Genomic DNA, 22,244 nt, shown 5'->3' on the forward strand with positions numbered 1-22,244 from the left:
TATATAGGGAAAAAGCTTATGTTAGCCGGCTGGCACACCCCCGTTCCCAAACGTCGACGGTCTGGATCATTACGCTGTTGATGGACGGTCTTCAAAAAATTGCTTTAACGCCGCCTGCAACCATTCAGGTGAATTCAAAAAAATTAATTTTTTAATGTATACTCTGACGCACCTGACGCGTCGCAAGTGCTGACTAAAACACTTTTAACTCTCTCTCTCTTCTCAACGTCCTCTTTCTCTTCCTCTTCACTCTCTCTCCATAGGTTTACACAAAAAACAGCTTCCTCTCTTCCAACGGAGAAGAAGCTTACACAAAAAAGGCCCTTTTCTCTCTCTCTTCCAACATAGAAAAAGCTCTTTTCCTACGCCATTTCCAACAAAGAAGAAGCTCTCCTCCCTGGTTTTCTTCTCTTCCTCTTCCCTGTGCCAAGGCTCTCCTCCCTGGTATTCCCTTTTCCAACTTCCATTATTTTATTTTATTTTATTTTTTTATTTTTATTTTTTTCACGTTTCTGCCGGGTTTATAGTTTTCCGGTGAGTTAGGGAATAGCTGATTTTTATATATCTTCTATTTCTTGATTAGGAGGAGGGATGGCGGTTATTGCAACTTGGCTGAGGCCTCTGGTTTGATTTTTGAAAGGTATTTTAACCTCGATTACCTCCTAGGGAGAGAAAACTCAGGTTCTGCAACGTTCCAAATCCATAGGGTGTTGGTCCTGTTAATCTATTATATGTCAAAGTAAGTACAGTGAGAGAGGTGTAGTTCGAAATGCTTTCAGGTATCGTGCCTTCAAGCTGGTTATTTGATAGTATCAGACCCTTCAAATTATACAAAGGCCCAATGTTCGATGGAATCGGGCCTCTCAGATAATTGAAGCTTAGAGGGAGGTTTTTCAGATTTGAGAGCTCGAAGAGTGAGAAAGGTATCCTCCCTGTTAGGTTATTCTCGTGTAGGATTAGGAGCTCCAATACCCTATGAGCTCCCCAAGTTGAGGAGGTATACTGCCACTAAGCTCATTCCTAGAAAGCTCCAAATGAGTGAGGGATTTGCAGAGAGAGACTCAATTGGAATAGGACCCGAGAGCTTGTTATCATAATCGAGCCAATTGCCCGATTCATGGTTTATGAAACTTTTGATTTCTATGTTTGCTGTGGCTTCAGGGATAGAGTTTCAGAAAGCTAACAGATCTCCAACCTTTTTTTACTTCATCAATTTATTGCTTTAAAAGGAGTGCATTCAAATGCTATGCTTTATAATGTCCAAATTTACATGTAAATAGTAATATTTATCTGCACAGTGATCCTCGTATTTCAATTTATTTAGTCATTCAAATGTGACGCATGGATTTCAGGTTTAATTGTTATTTGTTTTTATCTTTTGGCTGTTAATTTAGTGGTGGAGAAGTCCTAGGGACTTGTACTTTTGCACCATTTTGTCTGATTTTCAAGCAGAATGTAGTAGTTTGAAGGTAAACCAGTATAAATGTTTATGCCATGAATTATATTGCGTGGAACATAATATGCTAAATGATTTGCTTCATAGAAAATACGTTCCCGACGTTCGTTTTCCTTTGTCGATGCTGGTCCATTGTAAGAAGGGAAAGTCCGTTATTTTAACTAATGCGTGTTGTTGGATTCAATAGGAATTAGAATCAGCTTTTCTTTTGACGTGGAATTCCAGAAGATGTTCATTTTTTAGGTTTTGTGCGTGCGTAATGATATGGAATGCTATGGACTTTGAGGTGAATGTCAATTGTGAATTTTGAAGGACCAATTGCGTGCATATCATTTATTTTTAGTGAACTATATGGATATCACTTTGTTAGCAAGGTTAGAGTATGCGGAGAGGCTTATGTGGCCACTGTACAGTGGATATGCTTCTCATGGATGTTATATTTTTGAATACTTAGATATAACAGTTGGCACAAGCTTCAAGTTTAGATTTCAATCCCATGTTAGGAAAGATGATCGTCTCTCTTTGTGTATATCAATCTGCCTAAAGTAGTCTTATACATCAAGTGACAATTTTTTGGAGCAGTTTCATTATATCTATTAGGTTCGTTACCCATTGTTAACCATCTTAGATAATTCGATTAATAATGTTTGTGACGATTTTTTTAATATATTCGTTATGACTTATTTATATAATGGATCTCAACAACCAATTCCCTCTAAGGATTTGTAAACACAAACCAGGATGTCGTCAGATGCGTGTGTTTATAGCAAAGACACATGATAACTACAACACGCATTTCTATAAATGCTCTAATTGGAAGGTATGTGATTTATTCGTTGATATATTGTAGAAGTATATTGGTATTCATTTGTAAGCATATATCTAACACACATTTATCTTATCATATTAATCACCAGAATGAGACTGGATGAGGCTATCAAGAGTGGTGTGATGAAATTCTAGGTGAAGATAGAAAACCTTTGGTTAAAAGGTTCGTGTCTCACAGTTCAGATGCTTGTGTTGCTGATGGAGTAGATGCATCTTCATCTGAAAAAGCGAAGTGTAAATCTGTTGCTATGGTCCATGATAAAGCAGACCTTTAAAGAATTATTTTGTGTAATTTTATTTATGACATTGATGTTTGCTCTAGTATTTTTTGTAAAAAGAATGGATATATGTTTTATGGTATCCATACATTTATAATTGTATACACTTATCGTTCTCTATCTTCTATGGAAGAACAATGTTTAATTTAGTTTATTCGTACATCAATGTTCAATTCAGATATTTTTAAGTGGTTTGAATCTCTCTTTCAAGCATCAGATATTCTTAAGTGGTTTGAATCTCTCTTTCAAGCATCATATATTTTTAAGTGGTGTGAATCTCTCTTTCAAGCATCATATATTCTTAAGTGGTTTGAATCTCTCTTGCAAGCATCAGATGCTCTTAAGTGGTTTGAATCTCTCTTTCAAGCATCAGATATTCTTAAGTGGTTTGAATCTCTCTCTCTATCTCTCTCTGTCTCTCTTTCAAGAATCAGATATTCTTAAGTGGTTTGAATGGTGAAAGCACCATATAGACCTACAAAGTGATAATGAACATTATTTGGTGATACTACACAAGTAATGCCTTGTTTTGAGATACTTTGACATTGTTTCACCTAACAAATTATCAAGTCCCTTTTCATTAACTTCAAGTCTCCCTGATGAAAACCAAAGAGTCCCAAATTAAACAAACATTCACTTTCAAACAAGGTTGGGCGTTCCTACAAAAGATCTACTTCAATAGCGATGAGTGTATGCTATTGCCATCATTTGCATATCCCTTACTTCTATGATTTGCTTATTGCTGATTTTTGGATACCTATTTTCATTATTTATTTATTACAACTGTTCGGGCCTGAGTTCATGTACAAACTTTTGAGAGCGAGGGAGAGAGAGAGAGATACTAGGCTAGAGCTCAGCTAGTGGAGTGATGTTTCTTCTAAAACAATATATTACGATTGTATTGATCAGGCAATTGGGGTGGTAAAATGCTTACTCCAAATTGTCCACACAAATACGCATTTAAGCCCTGGCTTAACAGGAAGAGTGATGTTATCTCAAAAGTATAATTTAAGTGAGTGCATGTTGGTTCCACAACTTTTGTATAAGACTGAAAGAGCACTCCAAATTGTCCAAATTCTCCACAAAAAAGAAAAAATAAAATAAAATAAAAAGCAAATATATAAGGCTCTCTCTCTCATACACATGCTCACATGTGAGCAAATACACATCCTCAGTTATAATTCAACCAGAAACGTAATGCTGGTTACAAAGGTATCAAGTGATGAATGCGCACAAAATGTTTTTCAAGGCAAATAATTTGCACATCAATATTATTCTCTCCAATACATTGAAAATAACCAATAACATTTAGAGTATCTTATCATATTCCACTCAATTATGAAGTGGAGTTGCAATCCAGGTGGGGATAAACAAAAGTCAATCTACATAATTTCAAAACAACTAATAACATTTAAAGCATCTTCATATATGAGAAAGTTTAAGCAAGTTTTCACAGTTTCTCATAATACATTTAAAGCTTTCCATTTCCTCAGAGCTTTTCCAATGCCAAGTTTTCATCTCCTCCACAGTTTTCTAACGTAGTTCGCACCTGACTCTCTGGAAACCCCATCTCCACCAACTTTTGAACCTGTTCAATAACCCACATCATTCAATAGTCAAATAGAATGTTTCATGGTTATATGTTAATGTATCATGCCTTATGAAAAAGATCAACCAAGATTAGACAGATGGAAAGAAATTGAGAGAGAGAGAGAGAGAGAGAGAGAGAGAGAGAGAGAGCTCCAATTTATCATAGGCAGTTAGAAAAGTAAAAACATTAAGGTAATTCTGGGCATCTCATACAAGGAATTGAAAAAATATTAAAGTAAATACCCCACTGTAATGCCCAATTAGCCTTGGTACAAGTCAAAAAAGCAATTAGAGAGCCAATGAAAACAACTGATAATTTTTCTGACCTCATGGAAATGCTCATAAAATACAATATTAATCCCCTAAGTTGTCAAGAAGGAAATATTATTTTAGTTCCATTGAAATGACTGATATAATTATGATTCATTACCCCTAATTTACCAAAAGCCATTTGTTTCTTCCATTTACCATAACAAAGGCAGCAATAATGCAATGATCATTATGCAAAATGATATATATATATATATATATATATATATATATATATATATGTAAAGAGAGAGAGAGAGAGAGAGAGAGAGAGAGAGAGAGAGAGAGAGAGAGAGAGAGAGATGTATCTCTGCTAGAATATTATATACACATACAATGTACGAGACATAAATATTGTATCCCTGCAGCAACATAACCACCTCCTTTGAAGTACTTCCATATGAATTTGTCCTCTCTATCAGAGACATAAAATGCAATATGAGTGACCATAGTGTTCCAAATGAAATTATAAATAAAACTTACATGCATATAAAAATGTTTGAAATTGAATTTAAAAATATGAACTTACCATTGTAGCACATCTACTGCCTTCTTATAGGTCCGAAGATTATGAGGTGTTTTGTCCTTAGCCCTGTAAGAAGAAGATAAATGCATATGTTAGCATTTCAATTTAAGCAGTTGTCCTTAGGTCTGTAAAAGTTTGTAGTTGTACCTATCACAAACAAACAATGGACAGTTCCTTTTGTCATGACCATTGCCATTGCCGACTGCACATTTCCTTTGTTTTGTCTTCGACTTCCATCCCTCAAAAAGAGCTTTCAGTCTTTTAGTGACCGGACGTCCCTTTGTCCGTGCTCGTGTAGGTTCAAGGACATTGCGACAATGGTTACTTCCACCAGGTGTGTTACAACAACTAGCAGAATTGTCATCTTTATTGACATGGCTCATTGCATTATCTTGTAGACCTCTATTGCACACAAACTTTTCATGAAACTGACGAATTTCATTTTGTATTATGGACATTGCAAACTCATAGCCCTCTGCACTATGTGAAGCACGCTCAGCTAATGATCGATTTGCCGGCATAACCTCATTATATCTAATGGAGCGTGAAAGCTCAGATATTGCTTGAATTTGTTCCCCAATGTTATCAATAAAAACTCCCTTCTTCACATCTTTGGTCCAACGCTTCATTATATATTGTGGATGGATTTCAAAAACATCTTTCATCATAAAAATCTTCAGTACTTGCCTGCAAAGAAGACCCATTCTCTCAAAGAAGTGACAATTGCAAGAAACAAAATTGTCATGACAATTCAATTTCAATAAGTATTGTCTAGATCCGGACCCTGAGACTGCCACCTTAAAGGTAGCAAGTTGTCCATTGTCTTCAAATATCTCCTTCGTAAAATTAAAGCAATTAGCCACCTCTTCACCAAATATCTTTAAAATCTTTTGAGCGTAGATTTTTGATGCATGTGACTCAATGAAAGTAGTTGTTCACAATACTGGATTAGTTTGAAAGTCTTTCAAGTCATTTTACCTCTCTTTTTACACCTTCTTATCTTTGACTTTTGCAATTACTTCTAATAATGTGTGCAAGCTTGTTGTGGGTGTCAAGTATGTCTTGAAGTGACAATTCATCCCTATAGTCCTTTGAGTAGAAGTCATGCCAGCAGTGAACGTGCCAGCCAAGTATGCGTCGACCCATTGCATGCGACAACCATAAAGTCTACTGAGCCATTCATTGTCTTCAAGGTTATAATTATCAATCATTGATTTTCAAGGCAATTCAAATTGTTCAATAGTTGAGCTAGCCGCACACCTCCGAAAGGTACCTGAATAAGAAGGATGCATACGCAAGACATGACACATTTTTTCTTTGATATTTGCAACTATATGTCACTTATAATAATGATGCTTACTGTGGTAAAGAACTTGCCTCACTGCATATGAAATTGCAGAATCTTGATCAGTGAGAATAATGTGTGGTTGTCGTCCACCCATGGCTTCCAACCAGTTTTCAAATACCCATATAAATGATTCTATCTTCTTATCAAATATGAGTGCAAATCTAAAGAAAGTTGTATTGAAATGGTTATTTACACCAAGTATAGGTGCAAAGGGCATACCAAACACATTTGTCTTGTATGTGGTATCAAAGGTAACCACATCAGAAAAGCACTGATAGGAAACTTTAGATGTAGAATCTACCCATAAAATACTGTGAATGTGATCTTCATCATCTAATCTCAATCTATAGAAAAATGATGGGTTCAATTGCTTCTCTTTATAGAGTCATTGCAAAATTAAATTGTCATATTCTCCACTAAGTTTTCTTCTAGGGTTTGCTATGTCATTTTGAATGTCCTTTTGTGTACAAGGGACATTGTCTATCCCTTCAGCCTGCTCTATGAATATGTCTAGGCTTAACCATTGCCGAGCTCATTGAGTGTATCAATGACTTTGTAGCACTCGACAATGATCGATGCGTGCGAATTAGACGAGCATTTCTTGGACTAAGTAGAACATGATTATGAACATTAACAACGCTAGTCACTTTCCACTCACCGTCTTCTTGACAACTTATGCATATCCAAACTTTGCACCCACACCTTAATTCAGGGTAAACCTTTCTACTTTTATTAGGTCTATCTTGTTTAACCCCTTCCTTCGAGCACACATAAACCCTATCGATCTGTTTACCTTCCTTGTTATGAGTAGTCCCCCTGCGAATCCCAAAACCTTTGGTCAATGCATAAGACTTATAGAACTCATATGCATCATCCTCTGATCCAAACATCATTCCTACATATGCTTCTTCTATTTTCTTGCCTATGTTTGGTGAGCCACAACCACCATCTGGGATTTCTTCAATGCTGCCTACATTTGGGCATGTGCTAGATGTCATACCGACTGAATTAAATCTGGGGTCTGCGATCACTAGCCTCACACCACATCCTAATTAAATTTGGGCTCTGCGACCACCAGCCCTCACGGCACACCCTCTCTGATATCGGGTTTGGTGTTTCTCCGTGCTCCATCAATTTTTACTTACATTGGTATCAAACCATCCAGGGTACATCTTCCCTTTTTATTTTTTATTTTTTTGATAGAGCTTCCGTGATTTACCATCTCTCTATATTCACATTGTGTTTGTCATAATCTATGCATAATATTTTCTTCTCCTATATATTTTGTTGGCTGCCATACATTATTGTGTTTTGGATCATTTACATTCTCTTTGTGTGTGGGTAGCCCACATATTACTGTAAAAAATTTTTTTTAACCCTAATATTCATCTAGGGGTTAGGTCAAAGTCCGTTGAAAGGAAAATTGATACTACTAATAAATAAGGACCCGGTTTTTATGCGGCCAAGCCTGCATATGTAGAAATGTGGGCCTCTTAATAAATACATTTTTGAGATGGATTTTAGGACTTAAAATTTAAGGACATGTAATCTCTAACAGGGAGTTCATGAATATAAAATAAATAAATAAATTTTAAAAACTAGAAATAACAATTCTAGTAAGAAAATATTTAGATCGTTAGTTTCCATTGTTTCTAGATAGAACACCTACTTGCAACCATGTTTAAGATGGATGCTTTACACTTTCTAGACCACATACGTAGAAATGCAGTCCAGCTTGTATGAAACAATTTTCCATTAAATAACATCTAAAAAGGGTTTCTTTACCCTTTTCTGGACTCTATGTACAGTTGTACCTACCCGTTTAAAGGGCTTCACCATTCCTGGCCCAATTTTTTTTTTTAACTTGCTTCTCTCGGAAAGGGGGAATTTGTTTTTCATCACCTCTCTAACCTTTTATTTTACTTTTGTATACTTTTGGTAGTGAAAAGGGTTAAACCCTACTTGATTTTATTTTAATTTACCCTTCTGATGTCCTCCTGGAAAACCATATGAACAACATTTACCAATCTTTATTTTCCATAAATGTGGTAAAAGTAATATTTTTTTATTATATATTTTACCTTGATCCCTTGTTTGACCTTTTCAACCGTATACAAGCACCGTAGTACTAGTGGAATGTTTTGAAGTGCAAAAAGATACCTCTAAACTCTAAAGTAAAATTGAGTCGCTCTCTTTAGAACCGAGAGCTGTTGCGTGTATTATTTTTATTTCTCTCTCTATTAATAAGATACTCATGAACGCATATTCGGATATTAGTAATGGAAAAGGTTTTTATGCTTCCCCCATAGCATAGAAGATTTATGCTTCCCGTATCATCCAGCCGTTAAATTTTGATCAAGAGAACCACTCACTGTTTGATCTTAGATCCGACGTCTCAAAGTATTTTATTTTTAGATTTTTTTTATACAAATTACATGAATATGAAATTTGGTACGTGCCATCTTCTCATTGTGGCGCACCTATAAAAATATTAAAAATAATTTTTCGATAAAATATAATGACCAAAATACCCCTTAAAACTTTTAGGGGTATTTTGATCATTTTATTTTATTGGAAATAAATTTTTTTATAATTTTGTCTATTGCGAGTTTAATAGAGGATTGGACGTACAAATTTGGTGTCAAAATAGTTTATAGAAAAAATTAAAAATAAAATAGTGTAAAGACGTGACATTGTGATTGGGGAAATCTTAGCCCTCCATTCAGAATGGACGGTTGGATAAGGAAAAGTATATAAGTTTTATGTTGTAGGAAAAACATAGAAAGCTTGTCCGTTAGTAATAGGAGCACATATTGCTGAATTTTATATCTTTGGATATAATATAATATCAATGGGAACTATATGTTAGCTAAATATTTTGTCTAATGATATGTTATCCATTGTCTTGAGACCGAGAGAACTAGTCAATTGCTAATGGAGGTAGTGACATGATACATAGAGAATCCTAGAGAAATTTGGTAGAAATAGCAACGCTTCATTTTATGTTATTTATGTTTTTTTTTTTTGTAAGGATAATTAGAATTCATTTTTAGTTGATTTTATCTTGTGGCACTCTTGTTATCACTCGTATTGACCACATATTTATTATTTTTGGTGGTTTTTATTTAGTTTCTTTGAACTTAAAAATTAATTTTTAGGCCACTCATAAATAACATAACTAGTCTCATGGCCAGTAGAATTGTTAGAGCTAAACCTAAATTTGAAAATTTGAATGGAACCAATTTTGGCATGTGTTAGAAGAAATGAAATATCTCCTCATTCAAAATAAAATAATAAATGTACTAAAAGAAGATCCACCAGTAGTTGGTATTAAACTAATTAAAGAAGAACAAAAGAAGTTAGAAAAATTCTTAAAAAATGACCTCATAGCTAAAACATCAATGTTAACTTTTATGCAATATGAAGGTATTTGAATATTATAAAACATTTAAGAAAATGCTAGATGCAATATAAGAAAAGAATGACTCGACCTATGAAACTCACCTCCCATGGCTATTAGAACAATATAATTCATTTAAAATGAAAGAGGGTGACGATATAGTGGAGCATGTAAACAAGATGGTTGTTATAATTAAGAACTTAGCCACTTATGGGAATGAAGCTCCCGAGCACGTGCAAGTTTCCACAATCTTAAATAGCCTTCCACCTTCATAGAAGATGGTAACAATAGCACTTAGCCAATATAGGAGAGAGAACTAGAGGATTGTAACAATAACACTTAGCCAATATAGGGGAGAGAGCTAATGAGTTATTGAATATGACCCACTTAAACATTTGTGGGCCTTTCAATATTAAAACTCATAGAGGGATGTCATATTTATTCACTTTTATTGATGATTTTTCTAGGTTTGGATAGTTTATCTAATCCACCATAAATCAGAAGCTATATAAATATTTAAAAATATAAAAATGACGTAGAAAACCAATTACGCAGGAACATAAAAATTATTAGAACTGATAGGGAAGGTGAATACACATCTGAAGATTTCAACACTTATTGCCAAGAAAATGATATTAAAAGACATACCGCTATGCCTTATATGCCACAACAAAATGTTATAGATGAAAGGCGTAATAAAACCCTATTAGAAATGACTAGATCCATGATGGCTCATGCTAGCCTACCTAAGACTTTTTGGAGAGAAGCAATAAGCACATCCATATATATTCTTAATAAGGTTCCAACTAAAGCAATAGATTCTACCCCTTTTAAATTGCGGACATGTAGAAAACCTGATGTAACTAACTTAAAGAAGTAACACATGTTCTAATTTTATATCAGCATAGAAACAAGTTAGAAAATAAAACTCTATCTTGTAATTTTATAGGATACCCCGAAGGTTCAAAGAGTTATCAATTTTTTTATAAAGATAAGGGACTCATTGAACATAGATATACTGAGTTCTTAGAAGATTTTACCCAAATAAAAAACCTATAGGTTCCAAATAGGAACTTAAAATGAAGCTAAAATCTAATGGATCAATCGATAAATTTAAAGCTAGGTTAGCAACAAAAGGTTTTACCCAAAGAAAGAGAATCGCTTATGTTGAAACTTATTTCCATATTGCAACGTTTATATCTATTAGGATAATTTTGGCAATCGTTGCATATTATGACCTAGAAATTTACCAAATGGATGTTAAGACAACATTCTTAAATGATGAACTAAAAGAAACTATATATATGAAGCAACCTAAGGGCCTCATAATTAAGGACTATGAAAATATGGTATATAAATTAAATAAGTCTTTATATGATTTAAAACAATCTTTAAGACAAGGGCACTCAACATTTCATGATGCCATGAGATGAAGTAAATAGATTAGACCAATGGTTTAAAAAACGGATCGGTGACCCGGATCGGGCTTCCAAAAAACCGATCCGGATTGGCGAATCGGCGATCCGGATCTGGAATAGGGTGAATCGGTCAGAATAAAGCTTAAAAAAAATTCGAAAAAATTATTAAAATTCATTATAAATATTGTTTTTTAGGAATTCAATAAAAAATGAGGGTATTCCATTAAGAATTTTCATGTTTTTGAATGAATATGCGAATATCGATATGTTCTTTCCCTGCATGAACCGCCATTCAGCATTTAATTTACAGTATTTCGTGCTCATCCCTACACTGTTGCTGTTGGGACTCGATATGTGAATAATATGGCTGGGATAGGGTGGCCTCAGAATCATCATCTCTCTCATTTTCTCTTTGAATAATATGGATTAAAAAAAAAAAAAAACAAATTTTCAAAAAATCGATCATGAATTAAAAAAAAAATCACAAATTTTCAAAAAATTCTATCATGGATTACAAAAAAAAATTCGATCATGGATTAAAAAAAAAAAATCACAAATTTTCAAAAAATTCAATCATGGATTACATAAAATTCGATCATGGATTACATAAAACTCGATCATGGATTACATAAAATTCGATCATGGATTACATAAAATTCGATCATAGATTACAAAAAAACAACAAACAAAAAAAAACAAACAAAAAAAAACAAAAAATTCAATCGTGGATTACAAAAAAAGAAAAAAACAGTTCGATCATGGATTACAAAAAATTCAATCATGGATTACAAAAAACGCTATCATGGGTTACAAAAAAAGCAAAAAACAAAAAATTCAGTCATGGATTACAAAAAAAAAAACAAACATTTCGATCATGGATTACAAAAAAAAAACAAACATTTCGATCATGTATTACAAAACATTCGATCATGGATTACAAAAAAATCTATCATGGGTTACAAAAAAAACAAAAAAATCGATCATGGATTACAAGAAAAGAAAACAAACATTTCGATCATGGATTACAAAAAATTCTATTATGGGTTACAAAATACCAAAAAATTCGATCATGGATTACAAAAAAACAAAAACACTTCGATCATGGATTACAAAAAAATCGATCAAGTATTACAAAAAAATCTATCATGGATTACAACAACAAAAAAAAAAAAAAAAAAAATTCCGTATGGGACTCGCCGATTCACTGTTCGGACTTACCGATTCCGTATAGTGAATCGGCGATTCACTGTACAAAATCGTCCGGTTCTCTCTAGAACCGGATGATTTCCGATTTTTTAGGCGATCCGGTCCCCTTTTCACGATTTCCGAGTCGAACCGGGCGAGTCCGGTTCGACTCGGCGTTTTTTAAAACACTGGATTAGACCATTGTGTGAATGTCTTGAAGAATGGAAGTAAATTTATAATACTCTCATTATATGTAGACGATATCCTATTAGCTGGAAATGACTTGGAAATAATTGATAAAACTAAGTTATCTCTTTTTTCTCGGTTTGAGATGAAAGACATGGGAGAAGAATCTTATGTCCTAGGCATAAAAATAATTAGAGATATAAAATCTAGAATGTTATGCTTGAGTCAAGAGAGATATCTTGATTTTTATTAAAAGATTTAAAATTGTCAACTCCTATTGAAAAGGGAGCGAAGTTGTCTAGGAAGGATTGTCTAGTAGAAAAACAAGAAAAACCTAATATTCTCTATGCACAAACTATTGGTAGATTAGTATATGCAGTACAATGTACAAGACCAGATTTGAGCTATGTTGTAGGTCTTGTAAGTAGATATCAAAGCAATCTAGGCATAGCTCATTGGAAGACAGTCAAAAGAATTCTAAGGTATATTAAAGGAACAAAACATCTAAAATTGAGTTTTAAAGAAGATAAGCTTGAAATTTTAGGATATCCAAATGCAGATTTTGCGGGGGACAAGGACGATAGTAAGTCTACCTCATGACATGTTTTTATCTTTGGAGGTGCTATTGTTTCTTGGTCTAGCAATAAACAAGGATGTATTGCTAGGTACACACAAGAAGCAGAGTACATTGCATGTCGCATTGCATGTACTTTCACTCTCTGGATAAAGCACTTCATAAATGACTTAAAGCTACAAATAATTGACGGACCGATCCAAATGTTTTGTGATAATCAAGCTGTAATTAAATGAATATAAAGTTGAGCAAATAACTCCAAAGAAAAACACATAGATGTACAATAACACTATATGCAAGATGTAGTTGAGAAAATAAAGTAATTATTAGTTACTTTCCATCATCAGATATGATCGCTGACCCATTAACAACAGGACTAAGTGTTGAATTATTGTTTAAGCTCATTAGCTTAATGGGACTTAAAAATGTTTAAGTTACTTAGTTACTATGCGTGACAAATCTGCATTAGCTTGAAAATCCTAATGATTGAAATTACGGACATTTCTTATGAGAGGCATATCCGCGAAAGTGTAAGAAACCTCATAACAAAATATTGTCCTAAATGTCACACTAAAAAGTGGAAGTGTACCTATAACTTATTATTACGCTCGGCCGTCAAGGCTAAGTGAGAGATGTTGGCACGTGTGGCCATGAGGCCTCATATAGCCTTGCTTATTTTTGTGGGCTTTACTATTTTATGGAAATGAATCCTATGTTTATTTAAGCTTATCTACTTCAATCTACATAACACTACTCATATAAAGAATAATCTGCCAATAAGAGCAACGTATCTATCAAATGACAAGGGCAATCAATTTTCAACCGAGTGAGCAACTAGTTTTATATAATCATCAGATTTCAGGCTTATATGCTTGTATGTTGCTTGATCAGCCATAACTTTACAACTATATCTATACTATCATTTCTTAAACAACTATATGTAACTTGAGAACCCCTTACTTGTATTTTGTTTTCAGAAAAAATCAAAGACCATGCGTGCCACATTGAATCCAAAGGACAAAGCTGTCATGCAGGGTAATTACCAATTTCAGACAGTTAATCAGCAAAAGAGGGTAATTCTGCCAATTTTAGACACTTAATAAGGAAAAGTTGTAGTACTTCTAAATAGGAGTAAACAGAATCAAGGCCAATTAACCAAAAACACATGCAATCGTTATTAAATAGAGAAATAATTGTTGAATTTGACAAAGGCCAAATAACCATAAACACATATAATCATTATGAAATAAAGAAATAATTGTTGAAATTGGCAGAAGTGTCTGAGACGATGCCAACAAAACCAGAAATTTTTATGAATACAGCGATCCTGATCAGCCACAAAATAGTTGTCATGATAATTTCTTTCAATAATTTTTCTAAGATGATGCCAACAAAACCAGAAATTTTTATGAATACAGGGATCCTAATCAGCCAAAAAATAGTTGTCATGATAATTTCTTTCAATAATTTTTTTTTGAAATGTAATTGCTTCCAATAATTGCATCTATGCATTTTCAGTCACTCTATTCATTGTTACAGCTACACAAAATATAGCAGTAAAACTTCTGTAAAAAAACCTCTCACAAAATATTGTTTTACATTCATTGCATAAAAAATTATTGTTAACATTAAAGAAAAATCTCTGTAAAAAACATCTCTGAGAGGGGTGGATCCCAAAAGATTAGAAGTTGAGAGAGAGAGAAACCGTGTGAGGAAGAAAAAATAGAGACATTGAAGGGAATATTGAGAAATACAAAGAGAGAGAGAGAGAGAGAGGTAGAAACGAAGTATCTGATGAAAAATCCTAAAAGTCTCATGATAGAGATGGTGAGAAACTGAGAAAATACCCAAAAAAAAATTGAGGTAGGAAGAGATAGAGAAAAACTCAGAAAGATCCCAAAAACAAAAAAAAAAAAAACGAGATAGGGATAAAAATAAACTAATGAAAAGCCCTAAAAATCTCAAAATAGAGAGATGGAGAGAAAGTGAGAGAATACCCAAAAAATAGAGATAGGAAGAGATAAAGAGAAACTGATAAAGATCTAAAAAACAAACAAAAAAAAGACTGGGATAGAATAAGCAGATGAAAAACATTAAAAATCTCGAGAGAGAGAGAGAGAGAGAGAGAGAGAGAGAGAGGAAAAAACTGATAAAAAAAGCCCTGAAAAATTCGAAATAGAGAGAGAGGGAAAATGCAAAGAGGCCCAAAAATATTTGATATAGAGATAGAGCATACCTGGTATAGTGTTTCTGAGTTCCAACGCACTAGAGCTGCCTTTGAGGTTCTAAGAGCGAGCTTCATTTGGTTTTCGCAAGAGTGAGAGCTGCGTCTGGTTTCACTAGAGAGAGATAAGCGGTGATGTAAGAGAGGGTTGTTCGAAATGATGAGTTAACGGAGAGGGCAATGAGTTAACAGAGAGGAGAAGTTTGGTTATAGTGTCATTTTTGTATTTATTTGGGTCAAATTTTCATGGTCAAAGGAGTGGAGGGGGTTGCAAGATAGAAAAAATGTAGTCTTTTGGCTTATAAGTAATATTTTAGATTATTGGTCTGATGAGATATAGAAGTTAAAAATAGGGGATAATAGGATATTTTCCCATTAAAGAATTCAAACGACATGAGAATGGACAATATAGATAATGTGCTACAATATACAATATTAATAGAACTTGAAATCCTTATTGTTTTCACCATAATGGTCAAAATCCAGATGACCTATTTGAAGATTTTCCAACACTGATACTACAATCTCTTCAGAGAGTTTTGACGGGAAGCTTTACTTTTTTTCAAGGTTTAAAAAATTAGATTGGTGACCTAAATTGGCCACCCCAAAAACTGTGTCAGATTAGTGAATCGGTAATTCGGATCGGAGAATTGGCTAGTTTCAGCTTAAAAAAAATTCAAAAAATGTTATAATTTCTTAAAATTCTAGTTTTTAAAATAGTGACAAATGCATTATGATTGTTCATTATTGTATCAAAAATATGTAAATACTAAGAATTTATCTTGTGTTGAGTGTTTGTTGTCTATTAGATTTATTTTATGATCAAAATGAAAATTTAAAATGTAATTCATGATAATAAAATGAATATCTCTAACTCAATTTATTATTTATTTTTTATTAATTTAAAAATTTTGACTTACTTTAAAAGAACCGATTTGAAACAAATTTAATAGAATATGCCATTAATGGGGAGTGATAAAAAGAGAAAAAAAAACTTTATAGTGAAATTGATTATTTGTAGAGAGAGATGGATGTGAAGGGAAAGAGTAGGAGACGCCAATGAGAGATAGAGAGAGAAGTGGCCAATAAGAGAAATGCCAAGAGGGGAGAGAGAGAGACGCAAGGACCAAAAAATAAGAGAAATGCCAAGAGGGGAGAGAGAGAGACGCAAGTGGCACCCATATATTCTCCCACTCACCTCACTGCCGCAAAAGTCCACAAGTACGGGAGCTTACAGTGCCACGTGGGTAAAGGGAGGGCTTTGGACAAAAATGACTTAGACTTTGGTGTCTTAAATTATGGAACGGGTCCCTCTATCCTTTTATATTATTAATTTGGACAGGTGCAACTTTAAACAAATCAATTAATGCGCACCTCCGAGTTTTATCATAATATGTAATGTTGATGTAAATTTTTTTAAAGATTATTTCAAAATATGCTCTAAATTAGTTAAAATTAAATAGAACTATAAATGTATAAAAATCTTAAAAATAAATGGTCTAGATAATATGTTGTAAGATACACTATTTTTAAAATTGAATTTTTTTTTTTTTATTCATATATTTCAATATCGAAATGACCAATTATAAAGTTTTCAAAATTAAAACAAGATTTTCACGATGGATTTTTTGATGTGCATTTTTAATTCTACATTTTAGAATTACAACTTTACATAAATTTTTACTTCAAGTAAAAAAATTCATAAATATGCTCGATATACACTATTTTTAAAACTTTAAATTTTATAATTAAAAATAAAATTATATTGGTAAGCTATCACAATGATATCCAATATTGAAACCCCATTTCTCGATACTATTTGAAGGTGTGCTCTATTTTGATTGTTTAAAGCCTCGCCTCTATACAAACCAAACCTTTTAAATAAACAATAAAACAAGTGTTTGAAAAAAAAAAACAACACAAACAATAAAGAGAACTATTTGAAAAATGAAACTAAACATAAACGGGTTAAATGATCCAAAATAAAACAAACGGCTTCACTATCATTAAAACGGGTTCGCTAATGTAGAGAACTAATGCAGACCGGTTTAAACCAACTGGTTTAAGGGTGGAACAACCGATAGAGTAAACCAACTGGTTTAGGGGTGGAACACTCGAAAGAAATCAGATCCAAATCGCCAAAGTTTTAAACCTTGCTTCTTTTTTTTCCCAATTTTTCCAATAAAAATTCGATAGTCAAAGTACAGTTCGCCAGCGTGCTGACCAGGCGGGTTTGATTAATAAGAGTCCTACTTCCCTATATAAATTTCCCCAATAATCTTTACTAATTTACACATCTAATTCAACATAATTTCCAATAACACTTCCATTTGACTCGCTATGTTGAGGGGACACGTCGTCGTGCCTAGTAGCCTCAGAATGAGTCTTCAATCGGACGGTCCAGGGCGCCCCTCACAGATATCACAAGGTCGTTTGAACGCCAGATATCCCGGATCCCGTTCACTCTAAATCTAGACCGTCCAAAATCAACAACAAACAAAACCACCAACAAACAAAAATGACTCCCCTTTACATCGTTCAACATTTAAGAAAACCCCAAATCAAAACCCTAAAACACATCCGAGAAATTGGGACATCGCGCCGATCATCTGCCGATAAATAATCAGGTCGCCGACTAATCGCCATGTTTCCTAAAACCCAGCGCCTTGGCATCTTTGCTCCGCCATTTATTGCCGATCTTTGCCCGCTTACTTCAAAGTTCAGACAAGCCCCCATGAACTTTTAGGGATCGCGCCACCATCAAAGCTCATATTTCTCGACGCGCGCCTGCTAGCGCGGACGTCAGAATCTCGCAGGAAACTCTCGGAAGTAAGCGGATTCCGGAGAGATCTCGATGGCCGGAATCCATATTCCGGAGCCGGAAGATCGGAGCCTTCTCTCATATTAGAGACTGTATGGCGGCGAGAGGCGGCCGGCATCACCTGCTCTCGGCTAAACTCTTCACCAGTAAACTGAAAAAGGGATTCCCGGTGGCCGGAATCTTCAGAGAGGTGGTGGTAATGGCTGAGCTTTGCGTTCCTTTTGAAGGCTCTAAATACTAAGGGAATAAGCCCTTCCATTTTCTCTTTCCTCTGTCACTCTGTAAAACGCGTTCTTTTGAGGGGATGGGAGTTTTTATAGAGAAAATGAGAGAGATGAAGTTGTTTGGAATATAGCCACTGTTTTTAGTGATATTTCATCAAAGGGCTTTCGCTTTGAAGGCAACATTTTTTGCCTAACTTTAAAAATGACCTGAAGTCTGGCTCTATTTTCGGTTTTGCACCTGTGCTCGAATATTTATGCGCCATGCCGACATGCACGTATACCATATTTTCGCATGAGCATATTTTTTATTTAATTTTTTTGACGGTTAAATTTATTAATAAAAGGAACAAAACTCTATAAGTATAATATGAAAGATGAAGAAATAGAAAAATACCACAAGCATTCTCTAAAAGAAAAAGTTTATATAAGGGTGTTACCTTATAATGTAGAACTACCGGATGCCCCTCAAAAATCCATCGAAAAAGGTAGTTTTAATGTTAAAAACCCTTTGATTGATCATCTCGACATCGAGATGTATAATTATGAAAAATAAAAATATTTTAAGTATTAAAAATAATGCATTTTATAACATATTATCTACACCGTCTATTTTCAAGATTTTCATATGCTTACAGATCTACTTGATTTTAACTATTTTTGAAATTTAACATTTTATAATTGGATATAAAAAAGGATTTTGAGATAATCTTAAGAATATTTTACATCAAAATTATATGTCACTTTAAAATTTGAAGGTGCAACTTACTTTTACCCCTACGAATGCATCCGTATGCAAACTGCAACCTTCTTTAAATTCAGGGATGATCACTCAAAAACTACCCAGCACAACCCAACTCGAAGGATCCAAAATAAATATTTGAGAAATTAAAATATATATATATAAAATAAATTAAAAAACTTAAATTGAGATCGATTCTTTATTGACAATCCACATCAAAGGATCCAAAATAAATATTTGATAAATTAAAAAATATATATATAATAAATTAAAATATATATATATAATAAATTAAAAAACTTAAATTAAGACCCATTTCTTTATTGACAATCCACATCGGTAATATCGGGGCATTAAAATAGGGTGGAAACAAGGTAACCATGGAGTATAGGCGAGAGCAAAGGGGTGTTAATGAGAATATTTGCGGAACATAGGGTTAGTTATTGAGGTGGAAAAAGACGCGTTCGAAGTGGTTTTGTCCCTTGTTGAATGACGTGGAAAATAGAGAGCTCTTCTGGTTTGACTTGACGTGGTCTGGCCGATATTCCTCACAGATATAATAAAATGATTCTTAATCTGAAAAACAAACGAAAGTCCGTTTGTTGCTCTCTCCATGCCTTTTTTTCACCCTTTGTACCTGTAACATTCATTATGAGCTTTATGTGTAATGGAAAATAGTTTGATAGTGCTGCAGTTCTATTAAAATAAGTGAGGGAAAAGTTTATATAAGTTTGCAACTTTAAAATATATAATTAAAGATGCATCTAAAAAATCGATTGAAAAATATTGTTTTGATGTTGAAAAACCTTCTAATTGATCATCTCGATATGAAAATAATATTCATAAATTTTGATTTTAAAAAATAATGCATCTTGTAACACATTATCTAGACCGTCCATTTGTAAGATTTTCATATGTTTATAGATCTACTTGATTTTAAACATTTTTTTAGTTTGAAATTTTACAATTAGACATAAAAATAGATTTTCAAATAATCCTTAGAATTTTTTACATCAAAGTTACATGCACCTTAATTGGATTATTTAAACTTACAACCTTATAGAAAACCACACCCAATAAGTAAAGCCTCACCTCAAAACTTACTAAAAATTGCAGTTCTGGTAATGGAAAACCTTTAGATCGATCATCTCGGCCTTGACTATTATGGTTGAAAAAAAACTTAGGATTTCAAGCTTTAAAAATAGGAGAGCGGTTGTATAGAGCCTAGGCTCTAAACAATTCAATTAGGGCTTACCTCAAAAGTTTCAGTAGAAGAGATTATTTTGATGCCCAAATATCCTCAAATTTTAAGGCTATCACAAAGATTTTCAGTGTTGAAACCACATTTCTTGATACTATTTGAAGATAGGCTCCAATTTGGTTGTTTAGAGCCTTGGCTCTACATAAACTTTTTTCTAAAAATAATGTATATTGTAACACATTATCTATGTCGTTTATTTCACCCTAAAAATAAGTGTTCATGGAATCACAAGATCTGTACCATTTTATAAGCTTAAAAATTCATACTCAATATTAGAAATTGATTTTAGGGCCATTATCGAGATTTTCGATTCCCAAAGTGCTTTCCCGATGAAGATTTGAAATAAGACTTTACTTTGTTTTCATAAGGCATATGTGTTATAAGAACTGCATCCCTAATATATATACATTGTGGATGTTCTATGGCATGTTATGAGAAGAAAATACTAGAAGTGTGTTAATGTCTCTTTGCTCAAGAACCCACTAGTAAATAAAACTATAAAAACAAACTTATCATAAACACAAAAATATGATACAGCTTTCTCTCTCGAAGTAGCCTTAAACATCTAAGGAAAAATATGCATGTGTATAAAACTCTCTCTCTCTCTTCCCCCTTGGAGGCACAAGTAACTAGTGACATTTGGGGTGTTGTAAAGCCATAAACAGTCGTAGTCTTGTTTTGGACGGGTTGGGTTTTTCTACTAGGACGATCTGGATTTAAATTAATAAATAATTAACGCCACTAATTGAGATTGTTAAAATCCCTATTACTAAAAATTCAACCCTTACTCCACTCAATGTATGTAGTCTAAATGTTTTGTAAAATAAAAATATTTCACAAGTATTAGGAAATGGAAAAAGTTTGTACAAAGCATCAATCTTATACCACAAAAGTGTGGAACACTTTACAAAAAACCTACCGGAAGAGGTCGTTTTGGTACGGGATAACCCTCCAATTGATCATCCTACTGTGAGATATGAACATTAAAAAGTGATTTCAAGTCATAAAATAATGCATTTTATAACACATTACTTGAACCGTCTATTTTAAAATTTTTAAATGTTTATAGATTATGATTCATTTGCATTGTTATTTGGATGGTATGCAATGAGAACATTTAGTTTTCATACAAGAATGTCGCAATTACATATAACCATATGATATGATAAAACTTGATAGCTTGGATGTGTCACAAAGTTCGAAAAAAATTCTTTTGAACTTTAAACATGGTCAATGGAATAAATACAACCACCCAATTTTATATCCATTGGTCAAGATTAATTGTGACCACCTCGTACCAAAGATATGTAGTCTCGTTGTATACTTTTCTATTATTTCAAAAATCAAAATTAGTTTTTAGTCGATTAAAGAGTCTTTTGGGTTTTGAGTAGCAAAACCAAGTTTTGAAAGTGTATTTTACCTCAATTGTTTAAAAGACCCAATTTCTATGCGGCCAAGCCTACATATATAGAAATACGAGCCTCTTAATAAATCTATTTTTGAGATGGAATTTACGATTTAAGTTTTAAGGACATGTAATCTCTTAACATTGAGATCATGAATATGAAAAAATAAATAAAATTTAAAAACTAAAAATAATAATTATAATAAGAAAACATTTGGACCGTTAGCTTCCATTGTCTTTAGATAGAACACCTACATCTCATCGGGTGCGGTTTGTATAGAGCCTAGGCTCTAAACAATCAAATTGGAGCCTACCTTCAAATAGTATCGAGAAATGTGGTTTCGATACTGAAAATCTTTCTGATAGCCTTAAAACATATTTTCAGCTATTTATAAAGTTTAAAGCTTCAAAAATAATGGAGATCGACAGATCTATGAAAACTTGAAAATCTTGAAAATTGACTATCAAAAAA

The 22,244-nt window shown here is 33.4% G+C and overlaps 2 long non-coding RNA genes across 2 annotated transcripts; one reads left to right on the plus strand and one right to left on the minus strand.

The window, feature by feature from the left end:
• LOC110006969 (uncharacterized) lies at window positions 1-2,760 on the plus strand. The gene is made up of 3 exons (XR_002280390.2): window positions 1-444; window positions 584-2,276; window positions 2,374-2,760. It is a non-coding gene; the product is annotated as an uncharacterized LOC110006969 (long non-coding RNA).
• A 1,086-nt stretch (window positions 2,761-3,846) lies between these two features.
• LOC148779546 (uncharacterized) lies at window positions 3,847-15,411 on the minus strand. The gene is made up of 2 exons (XR_016045288.1): window positions 15,335-15,411; window positions 3,847-4,150 (listed from the first exon to the last, which is right to left on the minus strand). It is a non-coding gene; the product is annotated as an uncharacterized LOC148779546 (long non-coding RNA).
• Window positions 15,412-22,244: the final 6,833 nt, after the last annotated feature.

This window comes from Amborella trichopoda, chromosome 12, assembly GCF_054954075.1.
Source record: "Amborella trichopoda isolate Santa Cruz 75 chromosome 12, AtrichopodaSantaCruz75HAP2 v2.0, whole genome shotgun sequence".
In the NCBI taxonomy this organism is placed as follows: Eukaryota; Viridiplantae; Streptophyta; class Magnoliopsida; order Amborellales; family Amborellaceae; genus Amborella; species Amborella trichopoda.